The 19,983-nt window shown below is 37.8% G+C and overlaps 1 protein-coding gene across 3 annotated transcripts in view; it reads left to right on the forward strand.

Moving 5' to 3' along the window:
- Positions 1 to 810: 810 nt before the first annotated feature.
- The window catches only part of FHIT (fragile histidine triad diadenosine triphosphatase), a 520,344-nt gene continuing 501,171 nt past the window's right edge, over positions 811 to 19,983 (forward strand). For all 3 annotated transcript variants that reach the window (XR_005954219.1, XM_041425830.1, XM_041425831.1), the window contains exons 1-2: positions 811 to 856; positions 16,811 to 16,887. The gene's annotated coding sequence lies outside the window, so the exon portion shown is untranslated. The remainder of the gene's footprint in view (positions 857 to 16,810; positions 16,888 to 19,983) is intronic.

Consider the following 19,983-nt stretch of genomic DNA (forward strand, 5'->3'; position numbering starts at 1 on the left):
TGAGAGGTTTTTTTTGGATATCAAACAAAACTCTCAACAAACAAAAGACCCATTGAAAACCTGGCTTTCTGCTGTAAGACCTTGTCGTCACCAAAAAAATCTCAGTCTGACTGAACGAAAGCAAGGCACTAACCATACTTTTTTTCCTTTAGGAAAAGGGTGGAAGGAGAAATACTTAATGGCAGAAGCTGATTTTGGTGGTGGATGTGCTGCTCTGGAAGGAACTGCTGCTACAGAGAGCCCTGTGTGACTCCAATACTGAACTGAAGGAGCTCCAACATCCGTGCCTGTGCCAGGTAATTCAGCAGGGACATCACTGCCTGCACGGAAGCACAGACAGATAGTCTCACTATTGCTACACAGAACTAAAAATTAAGGCAAGATGAGAGCAAAATGGAAGGTATCATCCCAACTCTTGTCTCCAGCAAGGTCCAAACCAGATACGCGGGGCAGCAGCACGAGCACAGCACACACTGTAACATCACTTTCTCCACTTGTAATGGTGTGAGCCACTCGTATTGCCAAGGGAAGTGCCCACACAATTAGCGAAGCTTTTCCCCGCGGGCTCCCCTCGGGCACGGCTGGCCCTGAGCACGGCGCTCCCGCACTCCCCTCACCTCCGGGAGGGCTGGCACATGCGGGGCGCCACGGCGGCCAAGCCTCCGCTCGCCTCACGATCCAACTGTGCCCGCCACAAGCGGGGAAATCGGCGATAGGGAGGAAAATCGGCGATAAGCACAAAAATCGGCCGCAGCCGCTCAGCCACCGTCCCAGCGGGCCCTGACAGAGCGGCGACCCCGCCTCCCGGCCGTGCGCCGCCACAGGCGGGGCCGCGCACGCGTGTCACAGCGGCACTGTAAGTCTCCATTTTGTGTAAATTTCACCCCTTCTCCCTGTCCCTGCTGCGGATCGTTCCAGCGAGCGGGAGCAGCGGGCTGCGGGCGCTGCCGGGGAGCCCCAGGGCAGCGCTGCCCCGCTCCCTAAGGCGCTGCCGCTGCCGTGCCCTCCGCCCGCCGCCCCCTCACGGCCCCACCGTCCTCCTGTCCCTCCCCTCCGGCTACTGAAACACCCTCGTGGGGAGGTTTCGCGCTAATTAAAATAGTTTTATTTGCCCCTCGTGGCGGTGCTGTGGCCCCTCGGGGACCGGCAGAAATAGAGTGTGTTAAAGCAGATCCATTAATTCCCATGCTCAGCAGAACGCAAGGCACTCGTTGCAACAGCCAGCCCATGCTGGGATCACTGAGACTGAGCAGTCGCTGAAGTTTGAATTTCTGTGTAAGGCAGTAACGCTTAAAACCATTTCAGAAACCTTACGTGCTTTCTCGAAGTGGTCGGTCAAATGCTTTTATACCAGTTCCTAAATGATTTTAGCTGAACATGGGTAGGCTGCATGACTATACCGTACACTAGATAAAGGTGGCTGTGTTTTCCTAGGGATACCATGTGTCCAAGGAATAGATTGATATTGCAGATTCCTAGTAATCCATTTCAGAAATGAATAAAATCAAGATTAAGGACAAGAAAAAGCCCCACTCCCTACTCCCTCCCTAAAATAGTCCTCTTGTTCTTGGCTGTAGGATGGAACCTAAAATGGGAGCTTAGGGATTTTCAGCGAAAAGTTTTAAGACAAAAAATTATTTTAGGTTTAATTTTTTTTTTTTTGGGGGGGTGTAGTGTAATTAAAAATCTTACATGATATCATAATCTTAAAAAGAGGAAAATACAAAGTTCAGTTCAAGGAGCAATTGTACAATATGTCCACCTGTAAGCAGTTTTTAAAGTATTTAATTTTTGAATGTTGGATGTTAGTGATTCAGATAAGATATTACAGAACATGTGCTAAAATGTTAAGTTTAAGTTGAATCACTGAAATGTCTAATGGAAAAAAGGCATTAAATATTTTGTATTTTTTCTCAGGACAAGATGTCTCATCTCAAATAAATAGCAGGTCCCCATATTTTATAACCTACATTCACATTTCCTTTCAAACGCACTTTTAGACATTCTGAATAATTTCAAGTCTTTGAATGACAGGAGAGTACTTTTCCATCTTTAAAAGTTACATTCTATGTGCTGAAAAATTCAAGCTTAGGTAGAGCTGGCACCTCACCCATGCCCATGGAAACCCTTCCTGCACAGCCCTCTGAGGGACAAGGAGACAGCACCAGCAAAACCACTGAGCTGTGCACAGAACCCGTGCAGACAGCTTGCACTCGGATCGCGCTGGAGTTTGGATAAAGTTGGAAAAAGCAGCCTACACCCTCCTGGTACCAGTGCAAGCAGCACTGGGCCAAGGCTGGTTGAAATGAGAAAGCTGTGGAGGAAGCCGTGTTGTGACAGTTCTGTGTTCCCCTTGGCACGCCTTTTGCAGCTGCAGTATGCTTCGAGCTCTGGGCTTTGTGCTTTTCAGAACCCAAATCCTAGGCATAAACCTAACCCTAACTGAGGGAGTAAAGGTTTCATGGGGATGAGGCTGGTGGCAAGCAGAAAGCTGTGGAGGGAGCCATATTGTGGCAGTTCTGTGTTCCCCTTGGCTTGTCTTTCGCAGCTGCAGTGTGCCTGGAGCTCTGGGCTTTGTGCTTTTCAGAACTCTTACCCTAGTCGTAAGCCTAGCGCTGGGCCGAGGAGTATGGAAAAAGCTGTGGAGGGAGCCTTGTTTTGGCAGTTATAGCCTATAGACCACACTGCTTTTATCCTGTGTTTGGCTGAGTGCTGGGAAAAGCTGAGTTTAGTTTACTTGTCAATTTCAGCACTTACTATGAAACCTTTAGTTTATTTCTTTCGGCTTGATTTTATTTTTTTTTTTTCCCTTGTGAGACATTTCAACAGAGGTGCTGCTAGTTTCATTCAATGGGAACTGTTGCTTTTTCAAGTATAACACTTGTAATGCAAGTTCTAATTCAATCGCTTCAAAAAGTGCTATTATAATAATGCTAATTTAATTGGTATTGTAGTTTTGAGAAAACTTAGAAGAAATAAGGCAGCAATATGTGAAAGCTGTGGAGCGTACTTGTTTTCATTCACTTATTTATTAAACATTTAATCCATTTTTCAGATGCTTTTATTCAGTTTATAATTTTGTTTTCTTTGTTATGGCTTTTTTCTCAATACTAGAGTGCAATGAGAAGAATATGTTACACAAAGCCTGTAGTTACAGTAATATATTTTAGTTTGACAGCCTTTGAACCGTGTGTTTGCAGTTTCCATTGACTTTGCTAGTGACCAAGTTAATGCTTTTACATGTTGGGAAAATTGGAGGATATAGAGATGCTATTGGAAACAATGGGTCAACTCATGTAATTTAACACTGAACATGGGATTATCCACTTGTCTTGCATATTACAACTGTGTATGTATTTTATAGGATTTGCCTTTTTTATAGTTACAATGTATAATCCTCTCATTGGTTTTGTCATCTGTCACATGAAGCCTTTTGTGAATTTGCAGAAAATTGAATTATTCAGTTTTATACATGTCAGTCATTCTTTCTTCTCCAGAATCTGCAGATTCAATTATGTCAATTACATTTATTTATATTATAATTTTGCCTATTTCTGCAAAGGTTAAAAATATTGTCACTTTCCAACTTTGTCAGCTGATTTGTGTATAGAACGTCTTTAGTGTGTAAATAAACAGCTTCAGACAAATTGGCCATGCTTACTACAGAGGGCCAAATGTTGATATATTAAGTCTCCAAGAAAAGCATTGTTGACTTCTGTAGCTCAGATCCTAACAGGAGAATGATTACAGAATGCAAATTGATTACTTTCAAATATTTTGGTGCTGTGTAGGCAATGTTTTATTTTGTGCATCAATCTAAGTTGATCCAGTTGATCCAGTATCATCCATATTTTCTCCTTATTAAAATAATATCTCAAGTGTCTTTTTTGCCTTCCTATAGATATTTTATCACTTAGATTAAAGTTATTCTTACAGGGCTACATAGTTTTGTTGCTTTGTTATTTCCATAAGCTCTAGGGGGAGATGGACGCTTTAAAGAAAGTCTTAATAAATTACATTCATTCTTCTTGTCTTTCTCAACTCCACCAGTAATTTATCAAATAAAACTCTCAGACATGTTTGGTGCAATGTGTTCCTTGTGCATCCTTGCAGTTTATAACTCATGTTTTCCAAGTGCAGTATTCAAATGCATATGCAATTTTGCTTTTTTGTTTGTTGTTTGGTTTTTATTTATTTATTTCTTTTTAAGGTCTAACCAAATCTTAGTTTGTTTTGTTTGCTGATAAAATGCCTGCTGGGTTCCTTTGGGTACCAGGAAGGGAAATATGATTGTCCCTAACGCTACAGGATAATTCTGAGTATCCATGGTAAACAGTCAATGTTAGATTTGAAGCCTTTCACTTTTGCATGTAAGTTTTTGTAGTGAAGGAGTAACCTCTCCACATAATAATGTGCACACAAACTACGGATGAAATTGGGTTGTATGGGAAAAGCAGCTTCATAATCAGCATGTAAGAAGCTTTACTGGTAAAAAGGGAACTTGCATTAGTTGAATATGATTCCTGTTGGAAAGGGTTGGATCTGCCCTGATTGTGCCTAACCCAGCACCCTCAGTGTCCCTGCAGTGCCACTGAGGGCTGTGCAATTAGATTTCACTTGTGCTTTCTGTGAAAGGGTTTCTGCAGAAGCCCTTCATTAAGATTAGGTCCTCCTCCCTTCCCTTAAATTCCAAGACAGCCTGGTAACTGAATTCCTACATGGAACAGACTGGAAAATTGCTGAAAGAGCTCTCCTCCACCAGTGCTTGGGCTGTGAGGGGGAATCCCAAGCTGTAAAAGGCCCCAGAGTGGAGGTTCCTAAGACTGTAATCCCTGAGGGGGATGTGTCAGGGTGGGAGGAATGAGGGTACCTGCAGAAAGGAGCAGGTGTTTGCACAGGTACCTGCAGGTTGTTACAGGGTAGAATTTTTCAAATTTAGAGAGCACTTCTGAAGGCCTGCTCCTCTTGGAAATGGCATGGCTATTCTAGTAGCAAATTCGAAAAATTGTAAAGAGGTCTTGGGGAAAAAAAGCTGGTTTTAATCTTTTGGACAATACTAAAGAAAATGTCCTAATTGTGAGATTTAAATAAACTTTTTTATTTTATTCAGACTGTGTGCTTCTCCTCTCATCAGTTTGCACTGCAATACTGAATATTCCCAGTGTAGCTCATCGGATTTGCATTGTAACACATAACAACAGCTGCATTTTTCTGCTTCACATTTGTAGCTTCTCCAAAGTACAGAATTCCTGTATTGGCACTGCAGTGGTGCCTGTTACTTTATCAAAATAATAATGCTCTGTCTTACTGCATGAGGAGCCAAAACCATTTGTATCAATTTTTCTGAATATAAAGGTTTTTTTTTAACATTAATGTTTGCAGAGATTTAGCAAGGTCTTAAGTCACTAAAAAAGGGTTGTGTCTGGTAGGTATTGACCTTGGCAGGTATTTTGTTGTTCAGAAGTCATTGCATACTGACTTGTTGGAATACTTTATATATGTCATTTAATTTGCTTTCAAAGTTATTTCTGAAATGTTAAAGAATAAGGCTTTAAATTGGCGTAGTGCTGATGGTTGGCACTAATTATGCATATTATTGATCCTGTTCAGTGTTATTATGCAAATACTGAAAATTAAGTACCTTCTAAACTGTTTTGCTGGATTTGTGCACAAGTCTTAACAGAACTAAGAGATAACGAAGGCCTGTTAGAAAGCTGTAGGTAACACATGAGGCTCAAATTTGCATTTAGCTGGCATTAGGAATGAACATCAGTCTTCTCTTAGTGAAAACAAAATAATGATTCCTTAAACTGGTAGGAAGTAAAGTGTTTCATAGGGACTTTGGATTTTGAAATAGCTTTTAAATAGAATTAATGCAGTGATGTTTTTCTAGATGGTCACTAAAATAAAAAGGTGCTTGATTTTGTTGTTTTATGTTGTCACTACTTTGCCTGTTTTGATGCTTTATCTGCCTTTTGCTACCTTCCTGGTGCTTCCCTCTCAAAAAGAAGGAAAAAAAGGAAAAATTATTAACTTTGTATACTTTATCCATGGTCTTTTTGGTATTTTTATGAATCAAAACCAATAGCTTCATTACTTGCTTGTTTAATATACAGTAGCAGAGTGACCTAGCTGACAGTCTTTAGATCCCTCTGTGAAAGGACTTTGAAATTGCACTTGCAGAGAAATGTATGTCTCCTTTTTATTTCTTGTGATGTGACATCTAATGATTTCAGGGTTTCAGTCTCTTTTTAGTGCATGTTGTGTTATTAAATATTTAAGAATTATATGGTTATGATGAATCCTATTTCAGAAGAGCAGAATTTGGTTCATTGCAGAGAAATTTTCAGGCAATATTTGTTTTTAAAACATTCAATATTAGGACCCAGGACTTCAGCTTCCATTGCTCTGCAGGCCTTTATGGGACTCGGATTGAAGCTGCAGTGATGTTATTGTTTGGGGAAGTGTTGATTGTCAAACTTCTGTGCCTGTTTGTGTGTTGCTGCAAACTATTGTCAACTAAAGTGTTCAGCTATCATTATAGACTGGTGTAAGACTGGTTATTTGCCTATTAAAAACTGTAGTGAAATATTTATGTTATAAACATAAGAAGTTTTTATAAGAGTAGCTATCATGAGTTGTCCTACTAAGGACTGAATGGGAAAAGGGGGAATACAGAGAGTATTCTTGGCAGTCCCACTGTAGCAATGACTGTTCTGTGGGGATAGTAAACAGCTGTGGGGTGGGAATAGCTACTTGTCTGCAACTTTGTAATCAAGATTAGTGTTTCAAGTTCTATGAGACGATTTGAATGAGGAAAGAGGTAGTTGGATATTGAAGCGGAGCAGTGCAAAGAATCTTACTCAGGATACAATTTGAGGTACTCGAAGGTCAGACAAAACAGTTCATTTTAGTATAGGTATTTTGATAGGAGTAGTCAAATAAAGGAAAATTACTTTCTCAGGAAAACAAGTTTTTTTAAAGGTGTTTGTTTGTCTAAAGATGTAGAAAATTGCTTAAAAATTTGAAAGGAAAATATAAAACTAAAAGTTCTATTCCATTCGGCAGCTGTTTTTCCTTTATTTTTCTAGTATAATGTTAGTTTTTGGTCGTGTGTGAGCATTCATTGTATATTGAAAATAGGAATACAAAGGCAGCATTAGCAAGGATAAAATCATTCTACATTATTTCTTAAATGTTTTATAGTTATTATTACACATTGTAACAATTTCCGTTGTGTACTGAGACTGGATGATGCAGTTATCAATAATATTTGCCAATATTGTAAGGAACCACCCACTGCACTCAGTGTGATTTATTTCCAGTGCCTCTGTAACTTTGTTTGCAAGGTCAGAATGCTTCACACTGACAGACTGTGCAAGTGTCTGTACACAGTGATCAGCTCCCTTCTCAGCTTCCTGATAAGCTGAATAAATTAAACTCCTTAATAGGAAAAGAGATGAGGATATCAGATAGCTGTTGCAGACAAGCTGTAAAATTCTCCGTGAGTAAAGGAGAGAGAAGACCAGAATAGTGTGGCAGAAGAGAAATGTGGTTCTTGTCATAATCTGAAAGGGTTAGCTGGCCTGCAGCAGTTTCAGAGAATGAATCAGTGACACACAAATGGAGGAATGCTGTTCTGGAAAGCTGTGTTGTTCATGATCCCACCTCAACATGTGTTAGCTCTCAGCAAAGCTGGTTTTCAGTATGCTATTCTCTTGCTTATTTTCTCAGAGGCCATGTCAAATAGTACCAGGTTTGCTCACGATGATCTGAGTGGGGGTAAGGGAACCAAATTATTTAGAAACACATTTGACTCATCTTGCTGCTCATAAGAATTACAAGGGTAGTACAGGTTCTACAAAGAAACAGCCAATATAGAAAATTCATTTGTGAGCCATGAATACTTATAAATTCATATAGTTAATAGTATTTACTTTATGTTTCCTTTCCAGCTGTTCTAGGTGGTTTATTAAACTGAACATCTTTTTGTAAATGCTAAGAAGTGAAGCTTTAAAAGCAACTAGGCCAGGAGTAATTTGGACTGATGCTGTTAGATAAAGTGCATTATTTGACAAATCTACATTGTCATATTGTATCCCCCAACTGGGCAAATAATTAATGAAGATCTCTGTCCTGCTCACTGTTGCTTTTCCTCAAAAGTACCAAAGCCAAACTTCAGCTTTTAAAGTGTCTTTGTTTAGTTAGATTTTCCTCTCATGCTGTCTTTTCCAGCTTGGGCAGAATCCTCTTGTTGCTCTAACTTGATGGAGGCTGAACATTGTGAACCTAAACAGGCCTTTCAGCTCCCCATGCTAATTATTTTAATTTCACCAGGCACAAGTAATAGAACCACTTGCAGTGACCTGCTTTGGGGCTTCTATAAAGTATAAGGTTTAACTCCTGGTGTAACATCTGTCCTTCCACAAAGGAAGGTGCTGCCAGGTACTTCAGCTAAGGCTCATTTGTGTATATTTCTGAGAACTTCTGCTCTTTGTAACTTGAGGTTTTTCACTAGTCAGCACTGCTTGTCATGTTATTTATGCTGCAGATCTTGATTATTTTTAGTCATTAGGTCTGAAAAATCTAAGATGATCAATGTAACTGAGAAGCTTTAAGCAGCCATTGCATGCTAGGTGATCAAGGAGGTAACTACAGGCCACTCCCACAAAACCCGATTTTAAAAATATTTGTGTAAATTACTTTCTTATTTTTCCTTTTGATGTCAACTCTTCATCTTAACTGAGACAGAAATGTGCATAATTGGCAGAAAGGACTTTTCTGTCTAGAGCTGAGTTATGCATCTTAGCCTGATAGTGAGGGAGTAGAATTTCAGAGGAATTGTTTCTGAATCTGAGACTCTTAGGGATATTTAAAAGAATATTTGAAGATGGTTTTATTTTGGTAAAATGTTATCTTTTTCTTTCCTTAAGTAGTTTTGTCATCTTTGTGTTACTACAAGGAACCTGAGACAGACTAACATTGTGCAAATCTGATTAAAATTATCTGTGCTGTTTCAAAGGTCAGGCACACTCAGTGAATTTGCTTTCAAATTATTTTGTTTATTCTGTCTACGTATGCATCTTGAGCTCTATAAAGGTCAGCAGAGGAGATTCATTTTGGAATTTAAAATAAGTTGGGTTTTTACTGCTGGTAGCCCTGGTTAGTTTTCTTTGAACTGATGAAAATTGTTTTCCATTGTTGGTTTTGTTCTGCTGTCAGATTTATTTTTCTTGTGAAACTTCTTTGTAACTATGAAGTTTATTTGAAAATAAGACAGTATTAGTAATGCATTTTATTTTTTTAATATTTTATGTGATCTTAAAAATTAAGTACTGTTTGTACAAATTAAATAGAAGTCTTACTTGGTTTTTGGTTTCTTGGCTTCTTTAATTCATCTGGTAGACTAACTGTTTTCTCAACTAGAATAATATATTTAAAGGATACACAATGTTTAACTGTCCCTTGCCACAAATGGTTTAATAAAATAGGCGTGGTGATGCAATTCCTGTAGAATTTATAAGAGTTCTGCTATTAATGTTCAGGCTGAATAATATAACCACAAAAGGATTCGTGTGTGTGTTGTGAAGTGTAACTAATTGCAGTTTTCAGTCACAGAAACAGTGACAATTAGTAAGGGCTTCTATTAAATACAAAAGAACTGCATTGCAAAAGCCTAATTTTCATCCTAAAAAAGGCTGTTCTATAAACCTCCTTGCATTCCAGTTCTGTCTCTAGAATGGTTGAAATATTTGGCATTGTTTGACACAAAAAAAAATTTAATAAATTAATTAATATTTGTAGGAATGAAGAAATTTTCAAAACAATAATAATGATTTTCACTAAAAAGTGAGTATATTTTTCAAAGTTTGCATTCACTTGAAAAGTCTTGAGCTGTTTAACCAAATCAGATTTTCCTGTCAAGAGCATTCTGACTTTTTCTATTCTGACTTAAGGAGGTGAAATCTGAATGAGGCAGAACACGCTGATTGAATGAATGCAGTACTAAAACTTAACAAAATTCTGTGTTTTAATGCACATTTTACTGGAAGGATGGACAAACTTTGCAGTTATGTGAGAGGTTAAGAAAATTGTTCTGACTCTTTTTATGTGTAGAAGAATGTAAATCTCATGTGGGCAGTTCTGGTGCTTTCAGAAGTAAGTAATCAATGCTGTTGTAAGCAGAGCACTCATCTACCTTGCCAAAGATTGGTTCAGTGTATGTTTAACCTGCAGTTGCTTCAGTCTGTGTGGATGTAACCAAGCTTGGCTATTAGTAGCAACACACTGGTTTTTTTTTCAGTTTATGAAAAAAAAGTTGAAAAACTTGCTTTAGTAAGTTGGGTGTTTGCCCGGGCTGGCTGGCTCTAATTTCATAGGGCAAGTGTTGACTGCTGGGTGCCTCCTTTGAAGGACACAGAAGATGGTGGGGCCTCAACTGGCTGCCTTTGCTTGTGGGGGTTTTTTCAAGATGCTGTTCCTGCTTTGAGGCTCTTATTTTTCTTGCCTGCTTCTTGCTAATTAGTATAATTTGTAAGCTTCCCTCCACAGAGTCATTATTTTTGGTAGCAGGCACTGTCATTTCTCTTTACCTAAGTGTTTCCAATGAGAAAGATTTCTGTGTCAGCTTTTCCTCAGCTTTGCTGTTTGAATCCTAGTCCATTAATTAACTTCAGTGTTTTATACCTGTTGTGAGATGTAGCCTTCCCAGTGCTGCAGCTGGAGCTGTGTAATTTAAGAAAAATTTTTAAAAATTCAAATTGGAAATTTTTGGACATTTGTATTAGAACTTAGAATACATTTTATAACACAAAGCCCCCAAACCCCAAGCATTGTGTATACTTGATTTACTTGGAAAAATTTCTGTTAAATGTAATCCTGTTTTTCACTTTTCCAGGTGCCAGGGAAAAAAAATGCCTTCCAGTATTGCGATATTAACACTTTTCATGTCACGTTAATTCTGATGCATGGCTGGTTTTTAGAAGACTTTCTTAGGTAGGATAAAGTCCCAGTGTGATGGATGCTGTGATGGCACATCTCTGAGAGGAGAGCTTGAGGGTACAGACTGAGTATCAGGATCTGAGTGCAGGTGAATAGAGAAGAACAGAGATAGAAATGGTGGAAATGTTTTTTAGAGGAAGATTAATAACACTTAATTTTGGGAGTGATATGTAATGGCTGGTGTTGCACCTAATCAGGATTTTGGCTTATAAAAATGCTTTGGATGCTGCTTGGAGATTCTAAAATAACTTTATTGTTTTCTTCCAGATCTGTGTTGTGATATAGAACCACATTCATGTTCATATACTTACACGTAATAAAACATTTGTTCCAGTGGATCTTTTAAACTTTGATATACAAAAGAAACTCTTTTGAACAAAAGTTTGGGGTTGGTAGTAGATTCTGAGGTGTTAGATACTAAGCATCCTGTGAGATAAATTTGGAATCCTAGAATTAGGAATACTTAATCTTTGAATTTTTTTTGTTATTATTTGATACTGGGACCAGAGCAGCGGCTTTCTGTCTGTGGAAATTTGGTGTATGCTGTGACTGCTATTGTGGGCACTGCATAATCATGTACTTTGCTGCATTTGCACATTTATTTTACTGTCATTAGGAAGGTTATAATGGCTATTTCTCTTGCAGTGTAAGAGTTACTTCCTAGATAGGATTCTTTAATGGATGGTTTCAAACTGGTGTAGCTTTATCTGAATATATATATATGTATTAATTTTGATACAGTGTATTGAATCTCTTTGCTGCCATGTTGTGGTGAATTGCTTCAGTTCCCTTGGGTGCTTCTCATTTATGCTGTGTGTGCAATGCAGGTGATTCTAGGAGCATTCTGGGACTCTTCCTTTCAGCTTCCTGTGAAAATGGAGTGTAAACAATGGAAACTCAATCTGAGCACAGCTGATGTTTTCTGAAATACAAAGCACACAAGTGCCTCGCTGTTCCTGCAGTTGTGTGTGCACCTGGGATGGCAAATATCAGTGGCTGCTCTTGTTTTCTGGCGACAGCACTGCTGCTTTTGTGCCTGGAAACTCCTGAGGCTGAAAAGTCGTGACTGGATTCTTCCTTTGAGCATTATTCATTCTGTCCACATGTATCATGGGTTTCTCTCGTTATCTGCTTAGGCTTCCATGCTCAAAATTGGCTGAATTAGTTATGCATTTGTTGAGTTCCCTTTTGTTTTAGAGAATGTGTACCATGTCTTCAGGAAGTTTGAAGAAAAAAACTGAAGAATGCAAAGAATTAAGTATTGTTGGTGTTGATGAAAAACATAAGTCAGAAAAAAAATTGATAGCATTGTTTAAATAACTTCTCATAAATGTGTAAGATTCTCATTAGTTCAACATCAGAAGTCTAATGAATATTAATGAATGAGATCAAAGACATTTAGAAATCAAAGCAAGTAAACAACAATTATTTTTAAGAATTATATAAGTTTTTAACTGCACAAAAATATGAATCATATTAATGGTATGGCTCCATGAGAAGTTTTTCTTGAAAATATTTTTCCTGAAAATTTTTGTGTTGAACTAGAAAGGCAAATGTGTAACATGAACGAGAAAAACAGATACATCAAAACCTGAAATATATAAAATGTCTTCATTATGCTGTATTGAAATACCTAAATTAAACTGTGGAGTCTAACAGGCTGGGAATTTTTTACTTGGCCTGAGTCCATGATTTGAGCTTGACTCAGACTGTCAACATAAATTGATAAATATTGAGAAGGAAATTACTTTTGGATGTCTCAGACCTTTACTGTTTCCTTCTACATTTTAGTACTTTTGGACTAAATGTATCCGTGCTGAAACATATACATAGTGTAATTCTGTTAAAAAAGATGGGTTCACACATCATTTAATACATTTAAGATTTTGATCATCAAATATCAGAGTATGACCAGAACTATCTTCATCTCATTATCTGCTTTTCCAAATCTTATCTAGAACCAGCATGTGGTGTGACCTGTATACCACAGTTATTTAATCTTTGAACAGTACATGCTTGTAATATAGCTTGGGGTATTCCAGCATCACAGTGTGGTGTGAGTAAATCTTCGAAGACTGAGGGAAATAATTGGAACAATTTATTAAATATTACTTTTCATTTGTCTTTACATTTTTGCTATCATTCATTTAATAATTCATTTGTTTCACTAAAAATAAAAAGTTAACTTTTATATGAGATGGTGATCTAAAAATCAAAATAATAGGTGCAGGCATGAGTTCAGGCATCTTTTATTTTTCTTGCTGCAATTAAAGAAAACATTTTATATCTGTATAATTTTCTTTAAAAGTCTGTGATGATTTTAATGCATTTAATTCACAAAGACCATACTGGTGCTGTAAGTCCAAAGGCCCCTCTTCCCAGGTGCAACACGGAGAGTGCTGTGCTCATAAAGCACCCGCTGGCTCTGGGCAATAGTGACATTATTTGACAGTTTGTGATTCCTACGAACTTTAATGGCAAAGAGGATCCTTCAAATACTGTCAGAGAAACAGTTTCATTTTGAACTTGGATATAAAGCTAATGGTATCTAACAGCTTTTAGTGTCACTGAATCAAATTCCTCACGTAGAAATAGGGGGTGACATTCTGTTTTAAAGTGACCGTATGTTTGACCCAGTTTGGCGATGGTGGTGTCATCACAATTGTATCTTGCTGCTGTAGGCTCTTGCAGCCTGACAGGCGGAACAAGTTGCTTTAGCTCACAGAGCTCATCTGTCACACTGAGCAGCTTGCAGCTTTCTGTTATCTGAATGAAATGTGGAGAGAGGATTCTCCCTGCTCCCCGCCTATCAGCATAGTCAGCAACCTGCTCACACCCCATGCATATGAAATGCTAGAAGAAGAAAGAATTAAAAAACTATTTCCAGAGATGCAAATGCAAGCCACATTTAGTAATTAAATGAGATGTGGTTCAAAAATAATAATTAAAAAAAAACATGTCCAGGAACTAGATGGAAAGTTAATTTCCAAAGAAGAATTGCAATTTCCTTATCTGAAATGAAAGATGGAAAGCTTTTAATTGTATATTTAAGACCCAAAACTAAGAACAGTTTTATAATTCGGTAGGGCAGTGACAGGCATCTTTTTTCATCACAAGCACTTACTTAGCATTTGAAGTGTTCAAACCTTTATCAAGATTTTATTACATTTCCCAAAATAGTGCATCTAGAATTTTGTACCTTGGGCCAAATCTTGCCATAATCTCTACACTCTGTAGTTCTGTGATAGGAGCAATGTTCAGGCACTGAGTCTGTGCTGGTTACTCTTTGAAGTTCATATATGACTGACTTGGCTGCTTTATTGTTGCAATGACCAATTTTTACTTATTTTGAGAATATTGGCAAAAGGTGCACAAACCATAATGCTTAGTAAATGCTGATTAGTGGTTTTTTCCTATGTTAAGCATAGGAAGAAATTTTTCTAGCCTGTTATGTGTAGTTTTAAAAATGTTTTTACTAGAGTAAAATTTCCAAATAAAACTTCAGCCAGTAACAACTACCAAGTGGTAGTTTGTTACAATAATAATGATTGTTACAATAATAATGATTGTGGCAGTCCACAAACAAAATGATTAACATGTGACACATGTCAGGAATGCCTTCTGTTATTCAAAAATTAGATAGATTATAGTTGGGGAGAAACTGTTAATAATGTTTTATTCAGAGTGATGCTGTACAACATTATTCAAAAGGAATACACCAGTTGGTATTTTCATCATGGAAATGATGAGCTGAATCAGCCCAATCTAATAAAAAATAGGACTATGGAATGTATGGTGTGTGTATGAATTAGGAAGCTATTTCTATCTTTGGATTTTGCAGTTTCAGTGGAATAGAAAGGGTCATTCTGTGATCGATGGATTTGTGGTGATTTGCACAAGATCTGAGAAAATGAGGATTGCATTTATCACATCTAAGGGGAATGTCAAAGTGTGTGACTGCCCATAACCCCATCAGTGGTAAAACGATGACAATGTGCCTTTGGGAGATACCAATCAATATGACTGTTGTAAAGCTCAACAACGACTGATGCCATTCTATCTGATGAACTCTGGGGGTGGCTTAGAGAGCCATGGAAAGGAAAAAAACAAAGAAAAACATCAGGTTTGCACCCAAGACCTGCTTTGCAAAAGTTTGAAATAAGTCTTATGAAAATGAAATGGGACACAATGCTCTAGGTCTGAAGAATTAGATAAAGATGTTCAGCTGAATTCTCATCACCTGATCGTTATAGACAGCATGTACACACTATATAATCATTGGGAGCACGACACAGAACCAGAATGAGTGTGTAATGAACTTCCAGAGTGCAGTTAGTTGGGAAAACCAGTAGTTCTTGGCCTCCTTAAAAAAAAAGAAAAAACAAAAAAAAAAAAGAAAAAAAATAAAGAATGCTAAAAAGAGACTGGATGTAAGCTCAGTGGTTTGCTCAACAGAAATAAATCCTATGATTTCTGACCAGAATAGATCATTGGCAATGTCACAAATGAAGAATATCCAAAACAAGCTCAGAAGTAAAATGTAAGTGAACAGGAACTTTTTAAACAGCAGAAAGCTGCTGCTTCTGTCACAAAACCTGTAACATATAAAGGCTGAAATATATTTTATATATATTGTTTTTCTTTTCCCAGTAAGAACTCTAAAACCTGAATCAGATTTTCCGTGGACAAGAGTGAGGGATTTCTAAGGGAATAACCCAAATGCATGCTGATAAAAACATGCATATATAATGTATATAGGCACACTTAAAATCTCTCTAAGTATTTTCAGCAGTGGTGAAGACAAAAGCACCTGAAATCTGTGCTGCTATTTCCTACCTCTGAAGTTCCTAGCTAAAAGACATGCAGCTTTATTCCTTGATTTGAACTGTTTTTGTTGGAATGGGTATCTTACTCCTTATGTAGCCAGCTCTTGCTAGTCTAAATAATTTGAAGAATCATTATAATTTAGGTGCAATTCTGAAATTAAAAGAGGGAAGAGGGTAGAAATGGGAGTTTTTTTGGGAGCAGTGACAAGGTGCAGACAAGAAGTAATTCTCCATCAATTTTTCCAGGAAAACTGAAGGAAAGTCTCAAACAATTTTGGTTTTGCAGAAATTTATGTTTCTTTTTGTGCTAAACTTAGATAAAAATTGTACCTAGAGTTACGAGGTAGAGACTAATAGTTGTAGAGATCAAAAGAGATCGCTGAAGTTCTTCCTTTGAGCTCCTGTTGGGGAATGTAAATGTCTCTCGTTTCCCTGGATGGAGGCTGGTAACATGCTCAGCTGAAGTGGATCTGGAAGCTGGAAAGATTCTCTTCATTTGAAGAGACTGAGAGGGATTCAGTGCCCACTTCCTTTGGTAGTTACTTCTACCTGTTTGTTAATCATTTCCAGATTAAACTTGGGGTTGTACAAGTTGATCTTTTATCTCTGTTGAGTTGTCTTGCTGACATGCAGGGCAGCACCTTTTAACTTCTGTGGCAAATTGGCATTGGCCAAAATTGCTTCAGCCTTGGCTCCCCTGTCCATGTACAGGACTGCTGCATGAGTTCAGTGTTAGTGACCAAACAATGGGGTCATTCAAGCAGTAGAGGGAAGCAACATCTGTTTGTACAGACTTTTTCCACACAGTAGTAGCTGTACAAAATAAACATCATTATTAATGTTGTTTATTATTAATAGGCCAAACATGTATTTATTATCTCTTTGTAGTTTCAAATTACAGAAAGAGGATACTCTGAAGGTAAGTGTATTTCTTACATTGCAGTGACAAGCATTGCCTTACACCCTTTGTGTTGCATTCACAGATCTGCATGCAGAGATTGAAGATTAAGCTGACAGGACAACTTCTTTAGCCACCTGGCTTCGCTGTCAGACAAAAGGGGTGAGTGACAGAGGGAAAATGTAAAGAAAGTTGATATGCTGAGCGTCTCCAAATCTTAGAGAATAAGTGCTGACTTCTGCTTTGTTCACAGTGGTTAAGTTGTGCTGTTGTAGTTATGTTTGCAAAGATGAATGCCAGTGTATTTAAAAATAAATGCACTGGTCCTGCGTCTGCTCCCTTGATTAATAATGCCAGGTGGGAAAAACAAGAAAATTGAAAGTGACTTTTTAATGGTTCTTCTGAATTTGCATGAGGCTTGCTTGTGTAGTAGTGTGCATCAAGGATTTCAATGGAAAGCAGGAAATTAAGATAGTTAAGGCTGCATAACTGTGGATTTTCACTGTGTATTGAGTGGATAAATACCTAAAATTTAGGTAGCAGAGCATAATAGTTATCTGTGTGAATAATATCACAATAACTGAAGTCTTTTGAGATAATTCAGCATTTTGTACTTGCTCATAAACGTATAACATAATTGTTCTTTGATTAATAGCTAAAGTAGAAATAGGATTTTTTTTTTGCTAAAAAGAGACTGGATATTACATCAGGCAGCCTGACAAAGACCCGTTTTCATCAATAAGCTATTTTGCTGAGATTCAGGTATCCCATAAGCTTATATTTGTTTCAGCAACTTCACCTTTTCATTTTTCACTTCACCGTTTTCTGTTGTCACATTCAGAAAGTTGAACTGGGATAATTAAAGCAGCCTTCAACATAAGAGAAAGAGGTAGAAATTCAAGATAGTCACATTATGCAGTGAAATTTAAATTGATATGATTTTGTGTCATTATAAGTTGTAAATCACTGTGATCAATTGTTTAAAGACCAGTCAAACATCAGATTTGTATAGCCCAGAAGAAGCAAATGTATGCTGTGCTGTGGTGTGAGTTTATTTTTTTTTCCTGATCATGTTTGCCTTTTATGACATGGTACATGAATTTTTAATATATATAGACAGTTGAGCTGTTAATTGGTAAAAAAACATATCAGAAAAAAGAGATTGGAGCAAGCAAATATTTCTAATAAATAAAAGTATTTTCAAAGGAAAACATTTAAGAGAAGCTAGAAAGTGGAGGTCTGTACGTGGCAGCAGCACCCTAGGTTAACAGCTGTTGTACCTGTCTAATCTTTTTACCTGAAGTTATTGTGGTAACTGTGGTGTTGTCTGCCATAGGTGACCTTGAACCAAATAACCTCCTTATAATTAATTTAGATAGATCTGGCTTCCATTTCGTACTCACACATGCGCACATCCAGTTCTTTCTCCTGTTCTGTGTTTGAGAACAGGCTGAAAATGTCAGTTCGGTCCCTCACAATACCTGCGTCCTTTAGGTGGCACATCTGCACAGCTGCTGTCAGGTGCTGTTGCCTACATTAATTGTCAGACTTGCTTTTCCTTGGAGAGATCCTGGCAGGAGGAAAATTCTCTGGAGAGGAGGTGGTGACTAATTCTGCCCTTGTATGAGCACGTTTCTTAGATGCTCTAGTCATGTAGGTAGAAACTCACCACACCTTTGTTGTGAACTGGTGAATACGAGCCAGCTCCGTCCTGAAGCTGCTGTCTCACCCCTTTAGCTCTGAGTTCAACTCAAGCTGCCATGTATGATTTGCCCCTTAGCATTGGCTACTGATCTGGGTTTGATGTCAAATTAAGAGAATCGTGCAGCTTTTGTTCGGATTGAAGAGGCAGTTTAGGTCTGTCCTTTGTGTGTTAGTGGGATGTTAAGCACAGGGGCTGGGTGAGCAGAAAATGGCAGTGAAGCGTCCGGACTGCAGAACCTTGTCCTTGGCTGTAATGGAATTGCACGTGCTGATCTCTGTGGCTCGTCGAGAGCCTGATTGCTTTGCTTTTGAGCCCTGAGCAGCCCTGGTGAACTGAATCAATTTATCTTTTTGTGAAAACATGAGGCTTGAATTCCTGATTCTCTTGGCATGTTTGTGTTTGAGCTGATATTAGTCTGGCTCCAGACAGAGAAAACAGGAGCGCTGAAGGGAACTTAGAGAAGAAAGGAATGAAGGGTCTTTCCTTCTGGAATTCTATGCTCAGTTCAAGTAATCAGCAGAGGAGTTAAGAATTACAAGAGTTCTCTTTCTTGTTGGTCATTTTTATGTTGTGGAATGTACATTTAGAATCGTTTAGGTTGGAAAGACCTTTAAGATCATTGCGTTCCACCATTAGCCAAGCACTACCACTAGACCATGTCCCTAAGAGCCACATCTGCACAGTCTGTATTTGAATATAGGATGCTGGTGTACCTAGAATGTATGAAATATGGGACTTGCTTATCATGTCATTGAGAATTAATTTTGTGTACTGTCAGTTTTAAAATAGTCTCAGATTTTCCAGATGGAGGAAGAGTGAATAAAGGAAAAAAAAAGAAAAATAAAACCTTAATCACTGGCACATCATAATCTGGCAATAACAGTACTATTTATTAGGTGGAAAGATGGAAAAGTTCCATTTGCAAAGCAGCACACTATGTATTCACATTTTTTTACTGCTTGCATTGCAGTGGATCTTAATTTGATCAAGTATCTTTGTCATTGAGAGGCAATAAATGTTTCCCCACTAATTGTTTCTAATGCATTTCTTTTAATTTATTGTGGACATGAGAGTTGGAAACACTGAAAGTTGCTCAGATTTCATGAAAGAGCTGGAGCAATGTTGCCTTGAAATAAAACAGAAGTGTCGAGCTCCTAGAGGAAGAAGTGTATTCCCTGAATGTGTTTTTCCAAACCAGCTCTTTCATATGTCAGAGATTTTTAAGACAATTTTCTATAGTATTTGTTTACTTGTAAAATGATTGACTTTAATATTTTTCTGGGACCATTGTATATCAGAGGCATCAAAGAGTACACTTAGATACACTTTGAAAATATAATTGCATTGACCAGCATAGATTTAATTTTTTTAAGTAAGTTATCTGAATTTGGAAGCATCTAACTTTGGAAACCTGCTATGTCCTGTAGAAAGAAGCATGTTAGAATGGGAGTGTGTAGTTAATATCTCCTTTTTAAAGAGAATATTCATAGTACCAGAACACCAATTACATTATTGGCCCTGCAGAAGAACTGGAAGGTGATTGCCTGAATTAA

Source organism: Onychostruthus taczanowskii, unplaced genomic scaffold (genome assembly GCF_017590055.1).
Source record: "Onychostruthus taczanowskii isolate IOZ18803 unplaced genomic scaffold, ASM1759005v1 scaffold9, whole genome shotgun sequence".
Taxonomy (NCBI): domain Eukaryota; kingdom Metazoa; phylum Chordata; class Aves; order Passeriformes; family Passeridae; genus Onychostruthus; species Onychostruthus taczanowskii.